The 13808-nt window shown below is 42.4% G+C and overlaps 1 protein-coding gene across 2 annotated transcripts in view; it reads right to left on the reverse strand.

The window, feature by feature from the left end:
- lrp5 (low density lipoprotein receptor-related protein 5) overlaps window positions 1–13808 on the reverse strand; it is a 53825-nt gene that overhangs the window by 14843 nt on the left and 25174 nt on the right. The gene's annotated exons all lie outside the window — the stretch shown is intronic.

Consider the following 13808-nt stretch of genomic DNA (forward strand, 5'->3'; position numbering starts at 1 on the left):
CTCTTGTTCTGTTAGACAAGCATCCACTCACACCCCATAGCTGCTGTGGGCATCAATAAGAGTTACGCAATCTAGTACTTGATAACCTTGGGTAAATAATAAAAAAAACAATAAAAACCAGGTTACCGACACAACTGGATACATTGCACTGACAGTGACCCCTCACATAATATTTGTTGAGTTCACCAAGTGCGTACTAATTTCAAGATGTTCCTGCTGCGTGTATTAAAGCCAAATCATGGAGACATTTCAAACCAAGAGAAGTCAATACATAACTGCAAACAGACAAACTATTGATTTTCATAGATTACCATTAACCATGGAGCATGACTGAATATCTCCATCTAGGAACAATATCTGTGGGAGACGGCACAAATAAATCCTTATTTGTATCACGTTTAAAAATGGGACAGTATAGGATTCCTGTCACAAGTGTTGCATTTCAGAGAGGGAAGAAAATGAAGTAAACTGATGTAGGGAGTGGTGCCAAAGCATGCGTCGGTCTTTTAAGGTGCAGAAAGAGAGAACTGAAACCGAGTGTTCCTTCCTGGGAAGTGAACTGTGCTTATTTCAGAAAAGACTGCAATTACACTCGACACAAATCCTAGACTACCCGGCATTACCATTACACAAAACTGTGCCTCTGAAAATAGAGCCATTTTTTTTTTCCCGCAAACTGGTGTCAGCTCCAGGATATATTTCCGTCTGACCGAAAACTCTGGAGTGTGACATCTTATGGCGGCCACTACTACGTGACTTGGTGAGCATATTCTGCTCCAGGAGAAACCGAACGCGACGCAGATCAGCACTGTGTTTCTCCTCTTCCATTTCAGCTTGCATGGAGGTATCAGTGGGTTCACGTGGGTGTAATTCAGTCCACGCAACCAACCAAGGTCTTCATTTTGGTGGGAGACAAACTGAAGTGGTTCAGACACCGTATTAAACATTTTTTTGCTCTGGATGAAAACAAGATGTCGTCCACAAGCACAAAACCCTTTAGGAATTGAGCACAAAAGGCACCAGTATGTCCTGTTCAAAGCAAGTATTTAACATAATGGCAACTTGTACTTCTAAGATCCGGTGGTCTTACAGATGACTTTGGATTGCTCGAGTTAAGACAAACTTAGGCCCATTCAGCAGTTACCGGCTGACGTGTAGATTTGTATTTAGACATTCTGCCAGGTGACGGCCATAATAATCTGGAGTATTGTTTTACCGAGAAGGAGCTCTTAAAACAAAGACTTCCTGTACGATGTGGTTCCCATCTCGAGCCCTTCCTGTGTGGAGCAGAGTGCAGAGCGTGCAGACGGAGATTGGGTTAGGGCTGAGGATTGGGGCTGCTGCCAGGGGCTGTTGCCCTGGAGGGGTGTCCACTTGAGTCATTCCTGCAATTCAGTCCCTCGCTTCCTACAGCTGGTGGAGCGACTGACTTCCTCCCTCTCCTAATATAAAAAACTGGGCGCATTGCAGGCAGCACACTATGGGGGTGACTGAAAGAATTTGACACCACAGAGAAATGGTGGAAAAAAGGTGAGATGGAAGATAATCCGGTTCACTAAACTGCTCTGACCACACGGCTGACAGACTCAAGGGGTGGATTGGGTTCACTTTACACCCAGCATTCTTTATTGGACATTTATACCGTGTGACTCAGTTGTCCCCACCACTGTTTCAGTAAAAAGCTGAGAGATGAGGCTGGAGAAATGTTAGCAGTCAAATTCACAGACAGAGCTAGGGATGTAAAGAGTGATATTCAAAATTATAGTTAACCATGTTGAGGCTATACAGTGTTTTTAATCAAACATTGGCGTAAAACAAGCTCATATTTTAAGTTCTGATGGGGTATTACAGTTAAACTAAGATCATGAGGAATTTGTTATATTCTTCAAGAATCAAATGGGTACATATCAATTTATAAGTCCAAAAATGGATGTAGAAACTACAGATTGCCCCTTTAAAAGGGCTCAGCACAACTCAAGCCACCCAATAAAACACAGTGCAAAGTCTTAAAGGGGAACTAGCAAGATGTCCAGAAAGTTTTGTTCTTTTCACACCTCACTCCAACTTGTCTTTGAAGTTGAACTGTGTATTGAAGTGCAGTAACAGTGTGGGGGAGAGGGTGGGTCACGTGACGCTCAACAAACAGGTTTCTATAACAGCCCCAGCTAGCAGAGATATAATACCTCAACTGAACTTTCCTGGAAGCTTCACACAACGTGTGTGGTATTCCATGTTCCATGAATGTTATGATTCCCTGTTCGAGGGAGACGGATCATTTAAAATGTTTTTCCTGTCTTTGGAATGTAAATATTTGTTATTCTGTAAGGCCTTATTAGTGTGTTATCTTGTCCCAATTAAAATATGGATGACCAGTTATGCTTTGGAAGCAGACTTTTGACTTCGGGTTCTAACAATCTGTACAGAATATTGGGAGTGTTGTTGAAAACAGGATGGGGTTGATCTTTGTCTCATGGTTTCCTAGGAGTTAGGCATGAATTCTTTCCACTGGTGTAATTAGACATGTTATTGGATGGCATACCTTTCAAAACATTTGTTTCCCCTTGCCTTTTTGCTTTCAGTGGACTACAGGACATTGTTCAGGCGCTCACCCTTGTATACCACCAAAATCCCAGCACTTTTACCAGCAATGGAGGAATCCTCCCCTCTACCTTTTCCCCCCAGTCTAATCCAGGTAGGATTACTGCTCTGGAGTCATGTTCCTCCCTATCCTGACAATTCCACATCATCCTTTGATGCGCTGCAAGGCGAGCGGTGTAAGTGCGCAGCTTATCAATTTTGGGCCCTGGATTCCAGCGGCGCGGCAACACTTTCTCCAGGTTAACTCCTTCTGGGGCTGGCCTGGGAGTGGAGGGGAGAAAGGAAGGAAGGAGTGGGGGAGGGGAGGCCCTAGACAGCAGGCTCGGGTAAACGCATGGCTGCCAGTGCATACTGGACCCTTTTGTGTTATTAAAAACGTGCCAGCTGCCTAGGTAAATTAGCCCAGAACAAACCTAAGCAGGCCTCTGAGGTCATTCAAACATATGCCACAGGGAGAAGAAAGTGTTGAAGGAATTGACCTCCCATTTCCACCAAAAAAGGAAAAATCTTGCAAACAAACAAAAATGGACTCAACACCCAAACACACATTCTTTTGCTAAACAAAAAAAAGGAAGGTAAAGCGTTGGCAATACAACAAGTAAGGTTTGTTAAATAAGTTGGATCTGGTTCTTATTATGCTAGATATAGAAATGTTGATTCCACAGGATTTAGGAGCAACCGAGAAAATACATTTTGATGGCAGAAATATTTTCCAATATTTTCCATTTTCCAAAATGATAAAACAACTTTCTTGACAGAGGAAAACAAAACATGAAAGTCTCATCAGCAAGTCAGAGAAAGTTACTTTTTATTTATTTAACCTTTATTTAACTAGGCAAGTTAGTTAAGAACAAATTCTTATTTACAATGACTGCCTACCCCGGCCAAACCCTAACAACGCTGGGCCAATTGTGCGCCGCCCTATGGGACTCCCAATCACGGCCAGTTGCGATACAGCCTGGAATCGAACCATGGTCTGTAGTGACGCCTCTAGCACTGAGATGCAGTGACTTAGACTACTGCGCCACTCGGGAGTCCCTGCTTGGCAGGCTTCAATGGCAGCCGATTTTAAATATCCTATTTGCACCTTAGTGTCACTGAGATGCCATACAAATTCTGTGGGCCGGGGCAGTGTGACAACGGGCCGCATGGCCTCCAAAGACCAGTCTCTACTAGCGAGCGTAAAGCTGCTCTTTGAGTATGACTGAGGCCTGACCAACACAGAACAGGCCATTTCACTCACACATTACACTAGATTTACAAAATCAGGAGTGACACATTTATTTCTTACCACTTAGTCTCCGAATTATGGACCATAATTCCAATGGCCCTTTAAAATGTCAAGCGCTAGTTTATTCTAATTTAAAAAAAAAAATTGGCTATAAAGTCAGTGTTCTGCAGAAGAAAGATAGATTTGTAGTAGTGGGACCTGGGATGTGTTTTCCTGGGTTTGTTGCTGTGTTTATACCTACCCATCATATCATTGGCTCAGCTTTGGTATCACCATCAAGATACACACAACCTTGTGGACTGCATTATATGGAGAAGTCTAGGAAAATTGCACAAATTCAATCTCCACATGAGCGAGCACCCCCCCACCACCTCTTTTACCTGCCAGATTTGACCAATTACCCCACTCCCGTCTACAGCCCCCTCAGGCCGCTTCACACGAAACAACCTCCCTATTCACCATTGGCTTTGAAATATTATAGGGTTTCGCTTGAGGTTTGGCCAGTTCTTCTGAGGGCCCGACTCGGCAACAAATGATATTATCTTTTTATCTGCCGTTTTCTATGTAAGGCCAAGAACAGCTCTGCCTTAATTCAAACAGAATGTCCATACTCCTTTTCTTTCCCCCTCCAATTCTCCATTACACCCCCCAAACAATGTTCCATGCACCCCCCCCCCCTACTCCCTTTTCAAGCCTTCCTCTTTACTTTCTCTTGCTCTCCCTCCCTTCTGAGGGTTGACCACCTCCACAGGAAATAAGCAGGAAAGGAGGAGAAATGCTATATTCTCAAATAACATTTGAATTGTGTCACCCAAGTTATGCTTCTGTTTGAAGACTTAAAGAATGTTTGGTTAAAGGACTACTATTGGTCATATGATCAAATTCTTGTAAAATATTTAATCTCAACATGCTTTAATTATTTGCTTATACATGTTGACGTTTGGTCTGTGAAGACTATCTTAAAAACAAAAATGGTGGCTCTGAGTTGGTGTCATGTTGACAAAGTATCTAAATAGAAAAATTAAATATCAATTCTGTAATTCAAATGTCTAGTATCATAATTGGAACCGTCCTCTGGAACTCAACATGAGTCTAATGTGATGCAGAACACAAATCAAATGTTATTTGTCACATGACTCGTAAAGAGCCGGTGTAGACTAACAGTGAAATGCTTACTTACGGGCCCTTCCCAACAATGCAGAAAGAAAATAACGAGGAATAAATACACAATGACTAACGTGGCTATACACACACGGGGTACCAGTACCGAGTCGATGTGCAGGGGTACAAGGTAATGGAGGTAGATATGTACATATAGGTAGTGGTAAAGTAACTAGGCAACAGGATAGATAAAATAGTAACAGCAGCATAAGTGAAGAGTCAAAAAGTTAGTGCAGAGAGGGTTCATGCAGATAGCACTAATAGTTAACAAAATAGCTGCTCGGACTGAGTGATTAACCAAACAGGTTCATTTGTTTTTTTAAACTAATGATTGACTTCGGTTCAACTATTTAAATTCCATTTTCTTCATTAAAAAAAAAAAAAAAAAAAAAAAATCCCTGTGAGCTCAATGCGCACATTGTACTGCATTTTCTCTAGAGATCCATGCCCGAACTGTGCAACGTCTTAAGGGGTTGTAGTTTCCAACAGGCCAATGTTCTACATGTTAACGTAAGAATTAAGTGATGCAGAAGACGTGATAATTAACTACAATGACCATAGTCCATTGTGCAGCTACTTGGCGGGTCTTGGTTTCTTTCACGCCTCCTACTAAGAAGAATGCGCGATCAAGGGATACATAGAGAGCAATTGCTTTGTGAGGTATTGTTATTCAGCAGTCATGAAAGTATGCGTTATGTACTTTGAAATACTACTTAAACAGTGATCGTCAGACAGTAGCTCTATAGAAATGATTAAATAATTGATTTAAGGTAATACGAATAACTGATTAAGGGATCAATAGTCATGGGCAGTCCCTACCATTATGGACATTTTATTAAAATAGTTTTATTAAAGTATTCAACCCACATGATGCATGTAATGTTAAAAAGAAAGATTTTTTTACTAATCAAACTGAAAACAGACCGGGGGGGAAAAAGCACTAATCGCTCAGCACTATGAACTATTTATCAGTCTTATGGCTTGGGGGAAGAAGCTGTTCGGGGCCTGTTGGTTCCAGACTTGGTGCATCCATACGGCTTGCCGTGCGGTAGCAGAGAACAGTCGGTAACTTGGGTGGCTAGATTCTTTGACCATTTTTAGGGCCTTCCTTTGGTATAGAGGTCCTGGATGACAGAGCTTGACCCCAGTGATGTACTGGGCCATACGCACTACCCTCTGTAGCGCCTTGCGGTCGGATGCCAAGCAGTTGCCATACCTGTAGATATTTGAGGAGCCGAGGGCCCATGCCAAATCTTTTCAGCCTACTGAGGGGGAAGAGGTGTGGTCATGCCTTCTTCACTACTGTGAGGAACTTGAAGCTCTCGACATGCTCCACTACAGCCCCGTTGATGTGGATCGGGGCGCGCTCGGCACTCCGTTTCCTGTTGTCCCATTACCAGCTCATTTGTCTTGCTGACGTGGAGGTTGTCGTTCTGGCACCACACTGTCAGATCACCGACCTCTCTATAGGCGGCATCGTCGGTGGTCAGGCCTACCACGTGTGTCATCGGCTTAAATGATGGTGTTGGAGTCGTGCAAGGTCACACACTCGTGGGAACAAAGACTACAGGAGGGGACTAAGCACGCATCCCTGTGTTTAGGGTCAGCGTGGCGGATGTGTCGTTGACTAGGCCAGATTTGCCAAAGGGAGGGCGAGCCTTGTTACGCGTTTCTGTTTGTGGACTATTGCTGATCTAGAGTTGTTGCACAGGTGACACGCTGGTGAAAACCGAGGTAAAATGGATTTTAGTTTCCCTGCATTAAAATCGCAACGAGCGCCACCTCTGGATGAGAATTTTCTTGTTTTCTCATGGCCCTATACAGCTCGTTGAGTGTGGTCTTAGCGCTCGCGTCGGTCTGTGGTGGGAAATAGACGGCTACTAAAATATAGATAAACTCCTGGTAAATAGTATGGTCTACAGCTTATCTATACCTGGTAAATAGTATGGTCTACAGCTTATCTATACCTGGTAAATAGTATGGGCAGCAGCTTATCTATACCTGGTAAATAGTATGGTCTACAGCTTATCTATACCTGGTAAATAGTATGGGCAGCAGCTTATCTATACCTGGTAAATAGTATGGGCAGCAGCTTATCTATACCTGGTAAATAGTATGGTCTACAGCTTATCTATACCTGGTAAATAGTATGGGCAGCAGCTTATCTATACCTGGTAAATAGTATGGGCAGCAGCTTATCTATACCTGGTAAATAGTATGGGCAGCAGCTTATCTATACCTGGTAAATAGTATGGGCAGCAGCTTATCTATACCTGGTAAATAGTATGGGCAGCAGCTTATCTATACCTGGTAAATAGTATGGTCTACAGCTTATCTATACCTGGTAAATAGTATGGGCAGCAGCTTATCTATACCTGGTAAATAGTATGGGCAGCAGCTTATCTATACCTGGTAAATAGTATGGGCAGCAGCTTATCTATACCTGGTAAATAGTATGGGCAGCAGCTTATCTATACCTGGTAAATAGTATGGGCAGCAGCTTATCTATACCTGGTAAATAGTATGGGCAGCAGCTTATCTATACCTGGTAAATAGTATGGGCAGCAGCTTATCTATACCTGGTAAATAGTATGGGCAGCAGCTTATCTATACCTGGTAAATAGTATGGGCAGCAGCTTATCTATACCTGGTAAATAGTATGGGCAGCAGCTTATCTATACCTGGTAAATAGTATGGGCAGCAGCTTATCTATACCTGGTAAATAGTATGGGCAGCAGCTTATCTATACCTGGTAAATAGTATGGGCAGCAGCTTATCGTGAGGTATTTCAAGTCAGGCGAACAAAAACTTGAGACTTCGGTAAGATTAGTGATCGCGCAGCAGCAGCTGTTAACACACCCTCAGCGCAAACAGCTTTTCCACATAGTACAGTAACCAGAGAAGTTTAAATCGCATTTTACAAATGGTTATTTTCTAGCAATCATTTGGTTATAAAGGCCTACCTTCAGAAGGTAGATGGAGTTATTTCCTAGCTGAAGGAGACTCATTAGCGCCACAGGTTCAAGTTGATATATTATGATTTACAGTGCATTGCACAAAGTCCATATTTTCTTTATAGCAATATAAACATTCTTGTTCCATATGGGCAAACGCCAACACACACACACACAGAACCAGATCGGGTCTAGCTTTAGCGGAACATAGTAACTCTTGATCCATGGAACTCCATCTTCTCCTGATCCCTGCACCTCCCCAGGAAATATGGGGAGCTGGTGTCTGGAGAGGATCACTGACAATAAATCTCACCCACCCGTCTATAAACATTGAAGTATTCTCCAACCAGGCCTGCCAACAGTAGGTCCAGTTAAGCCAAAACATAATTACATTTACATGGCGGAACGGCTTTCACACGCAAAGACAATCCTGCTGATCCAGGAGGCATGAGTAAAACACACGACTTAGGTAACAAGAGCTTTGGGGCTCATTTAGGTTGTTCATTCATAATTGTTACAGCAAAGAGTACTGAAAACAGTATACAAAAACATTGCCTTTATCTACTATGTCAGTCAATCATTGAGCCCACCTGCACACACACGATGCAAAAGTGATGGGAAAAAAATTAAAACTAAAATAAAAATCAACCCTCCAAGCACCATATTCAAGGACAATGTAAACAAACATTTACCGTCCCCTGAGAAAGTATTCACACCTTGACTTTTTCCACATTGTGTTTTAATGCCTGCATTTAAAATTTATGATTTTTTTTTTATGTTACTGGCCAACACACAATACACCATGTCAAAGTGGAATTATGTTTTTAGAAATGTTTACAAATGAATGAAACCTGAACAGCAGAAATGTCTTGAGGCAAAAGTACTTTAACCCTTTGTTATGGCAAGCCTAAATAAGTTTAGGAATAAAAAGGTGCTTAACGAGTCAAGTTGCATGGACTCATTCTGTGCAAAAAGAGTATTTAACATGATTTTTTAATGACTACCTCATCTCTGTACCCCACACATACAGATAATTGTAAGGTCCCTCAGTTGAGCAGTGAATTTCAAACAGAATCAAACAAAGACCAGGGAGGTTTTCCAATACCTCACAAAGGGAACATATTGGTAGATAGGTTAAAAAAATACAAAAATACAAAAAAAGACATTGAATATCCCTTTGAGCATGGTTAAGTTATTAATTACACTTTGGATGGTGTACCAATACACCCAGTCACTACAAAAGATACAGGCGTCCATCCTAACTCCGTTGCCAGAGAGGAAGGAAACCACTCAGGGATTTCACCATGAGGCCAATGGTGACTTTAAAACAGTTTTATGACTGTGACAGGAGAAAACTGAGGATAACAGTTACTCCACAATACTAACCTAATTGACAAGGAAGCCTCTCCTGACGAAATTTTTTTCCAAAACACGCATCCTGTTTGCAACGAGGCACTAAAGTAATACTGCAAAAAATGTGGCAAAGCAATTCACTTTTTGTCTTCAAAACATAGTATCGATTTGCCCCAAACATAGCACATTACGGAGTACCACTCCATATTTTCAAGCACAGTGGTGGCTGCATCATGTTATGGGTATTCATGTAATCGTTAAGGACTGGAGTTTTTCCAGGATGAAAAATAAAACAGAATACAGAATAGAGCAAAGCACAGGCAAAGTCCTAGAGGAAGACCTGGTTTAGTCTGCTTTCAACCAGACACTAGGAGATTAATTCACCTTTCAGCAGGACAATAACTTAAAACACAAGGCCAATGCTACACTGGAGTTGCTTACCAAGAAGACTGTGAATGTTCCTGAGTGGCAAAGTTAGTTTTGACTTAAATCTACGGCAAGACTTAAATGGTTGTCTAGCAATGATCAACAACCTATGACAGAGCTTGAAGAATTTAGAAAATATTATAAAAAAAAAAAAAATGGGCAAATATTGTACAATCCAGGTATGCAAAGCTCAGACTCACCCAGAAGCACTCACAGCTGTAATCACTGCCTAAGTTGGTTCTAACATGTATTGACTCAGGGATGTGAATACTTACATGAACCGCAATATTTGATTCAATACATTTGCGAAAATGTATAAAAACAAGTTTTCACTTTGTCATTATGGGGCATTGTGTGTAGATGTTTGAAAAAAATAAAAATAAATCTAATCCATTTTGAATTCAGGCTGTAACAAAAGTCTAGGGGTGTGAATACTTTCTGAAGGCACTGTAAGTGTAGCTAGGAACGATAACAGGTACTTCCTGTCTTCTCAACAGGGTTTAGAAAGGACAGTCTAAACAGGCTGGCTGTCTCAGCGACGTCTTTAAACGCCACACAGGCCTACTTGCCTGTAAATTCCAACACAATGTGGTCTTTGGGATACATATGGGATGCATTGTGAACAGACAAGTCGACAGCTGCTGGCAACTCCTCACCGCAACACTGCTATGGAGAAGAGAGATAGCCACAGCACAATCATGTTAATAAGCCACAAACATGGCCAGAACAGGAGCAGAGGAGTTCGCAGGCCCCCTGCCTGCTGACAGATGTGGGACAGCAGTGCACATCCCTCAGGAAATGAGACATTGTCGTGCAGCGCAGAGCTGAAGCTGGGACTAAGGCTGCTTCTCTGGCTGAATATTACTAGACCAGTCAGTCTCAGTGCTGGAGCTAGGGAGGAGAGCCAGACAGCTCTTTGTAAAGGTTATTGTTAACCTTTGAAGAAGCCGATCTCATCCTCCCCTCTAGCAGGGCTGTAACGTCAAAAAGAAAAACAGACGTTCTTGTTGATTCAAGACACTCCCCACCAATCCATCTTTCCCTTTGTTATTTCCAAAGGTGCACCGCCACGAGGAAATCAAGAAGATGAGCGTTTACCGGCGAAGTCTCCTGGAAAATTGCAAGACACCTAAACAACACTTAGGCTAATAGTTCTCTTCCCGGCAAAACATTTGATTAACTTAATGTATTGGAGAACCTGGAGTTTAATAGGTCTAACACAGCTGTTTACCATCAGCCTGGGCAGACATCTTTAAAACACCTTTAACATTGATGAAGGCACCAAAAAGCGACACTTGCCACTAATGAGTCTTTCAGACACCTAGATGCGTTTTCTAATAAAGCCTTGCCCATGATGTACGGCCCAAGTGAGTGAAAAGTTGGACGGCAGAGTGCTGGCCGATGGGGTGGAAAATATTACGAAGGTCAGGTGTCTTTTATTCCCCTCAAATGTGTATCCTTCCTCAGAGCTTGGCACATCAAAGTTTAAGACCTCACTGTATAAGGCCACAGCAACAAAACGGTTGTTACCAGGCAAGTAACCGATTGGCCAAGTGAGATATAAAACGTAGCAGTGGAAACAAACCAGCCAACAAGGCCAGCACAACAACAAGCTTGTACAAAGACTTACTGGACACCTGTGAAAATGAGATCCATGTCATCATCCCCTTTATAAAACCAGGGAGTTCCACAGTAAACGTGTGGATAACCTGGAAGAAGAGCAGAGCATTCAGCAGGTCTTAATTCCAGAAAATTGTGACTGACTGAAAGCACAGAAATGGCAATGATGGCAGATGAATCCATAGCGGAATGGGAGTTTAACTTATTTCCTACAATTTGAGTTGTGACTCGAGGTGGTTTGATCTTACTGACTGTGAAGGTGGTTGGACAAGGATTAAGAGAGCGAGTCTGTGTGATTCAACTCAGCTGTTAAGACTGCTCGGCCACAAGGCTGTGTGATTCAACTCAGCTGTTAAGACTGCTCGGCCACAAGGCTGTGTGTGCATGGTTGTGTCTGTTGAGTGGCTGAGTGCTCTATGGCTTACTCTGCTGCTGTCCCCCCCACCGTCCTCCATGTGAAGAGGCTTGAACGGGTCACTTATACTGAGACTAAAGCTGTCATTAGCATGGCCAATGTTTTAGAGAGGGGCCCCTTGTTGGAAAATCCTCCGCAAATCAAGTTTCACGGCTCAAGACGGCAACAATGTGGCGAGGCCATCTGAGCGACGCTTCGGGGGAACTTTAAAGAAAACATTATTGATCCCTTTCAGACGAGAGAGGTTTCAGCCAGCATCCATCAGCACCAGGGCCTTCAGCTGGTCAGACTCAGATCTCAGGCCTAAATAAAGACTTTCTTTCAGAGCAAGGCTTTTCATTGTGGTGGTGAAAAACAGCCCTGGTTGCCACTACCTCGGCTGTAATGTACCAAAAAAACTAAAGTAATCAGATGCACTTAAGCAGGCTATTCTTTGTTTGTGCTCTTTCTCCACTTTTTATAGAAATAATAGACCACTTCACATAATGATTTATTTGACAAAACAGGCAATTTAGCATTTATTTTGTTCATTTTGCCCAAGTTATTTTAATGAGATTCATGGCTCAGCAGTAAGCCATAGACCCCCCCCCCAAAAAAAAATAAGAAAACAAGGTCAAAGTTGCCTCTCCTCTTTTCTCACCAACACATAGATGGGTATTGGGTACAGCTGCTGAGATCACAGGAGGTCTTTGAGGTTCAGTTCTGAGAACCAACACCCAGTTTCTGAGAAGCTCATATTTTTCATTCCGCTCATATTTTTCTGGAGGAAATTCGATCACCATACCATTTACTTTCCTCTACCTCACAAAATGAACCATATGGAACCACACTCTACACACATGGCAATGAAGGGTGACTAAACGCTCCACGGAAGGAGAATCTGCATAATTGTACAACAAAGCAGGAGTTTCTGTATAGAGGACTAGCACATCAGTCAAATGAGTTATCCTCAGGATCTCACCAGTTATTGGGTGAACGAGGGGGTGCGGCAACATCAGAGGATTTCACCGGGGGGGGGGGGGGCGAGGTTGCAGGGGGAGTCAGATTCCTCAAAGAGGCTAAAACACATGGCGAGAGACTGAAATAAAAGACCACAATTCCCTTACTGTTTAAGGAAAAACCTTCCAATCCGAGTGCCAATAACTTAGCCTTCTTTCAGACGTGCGGGTCCTAAGATGAAAGAGGACGTTCTTGGACTGTATTCAAAACCGAGCTTTCAACAGCACATTTAAAAGAAAAGGAGGCAGTGGACTCAGATCACCATTTCAAACTCCACTGTATCTCAGCAAAAGGCCTACTTGGTAGCTCGTCAGTAATGAAAAGCTTTGTCAAAAATATTAAGAAAACTTTATCCCTACTATTTTGTCTTAAATACTCCTCTATTAATATTAATCTAATAGTATTGCAACTTCACTTCAGACCACTAATATGGACAAAGGAAAACAAATTACTAATTTACTTAATTGAAAGTGCCGGACTTACTCGATTTACTCAACAAGCAAGCAATGGAAAATGCCATGTAAAAATATTTCTCCATTATGAATGAAACGTGCCTCTTGCAGCATACCGTGTGAAAAGGTACTACCTCTGGAGATGGCAAGGGGGACTTTCAAACCATAACTCTTTAAAAAACACCAGAGTAAAAGTGGTATGGCATTAAACATCCCCAGAAACACCTGATGATAATATAAATTGAGTCAGAGCCACACTAGGGATGGGAGTTTAAAATACTATTCGAATAGTAAAATTATCATTCATCTTTGGTCGGATATTTGAAATGTTTTTTTTTTTTAACCAGAGCACTGCTGTGCGATTGGGAGGCTGGCACTCTATTGCTGCAGGTGCTGAGGTTGTGTGGCGGAGTGTGTAGCAAGCAGCGGATACAGTCACGGCTAGCTAACTTGTAGCAGCCACAATGTTATTCATCATCCCATAAGCTAGTTGCGCTTTCTCCTCGACCACATTCCGATAAAACATCCTACCCGTTGGTCGCTCGTTGTAGCCGACCTCCTTATTTCGCTAACTTCATTCCATTCAATCTTGCATTGCG

Source organism: Salmo salar, chromosome 10, assembly GCF_965601325.2.
Source record: "Salmo salar chromosome 10, fSalSal1, whole genome shotgun sequence".
Lineage (NCBI taxonomy): Eukaryota > Metazoa > Chordata > Actinopteri > Salmoniformes > Salmonidae > Salmo > Salmo salar.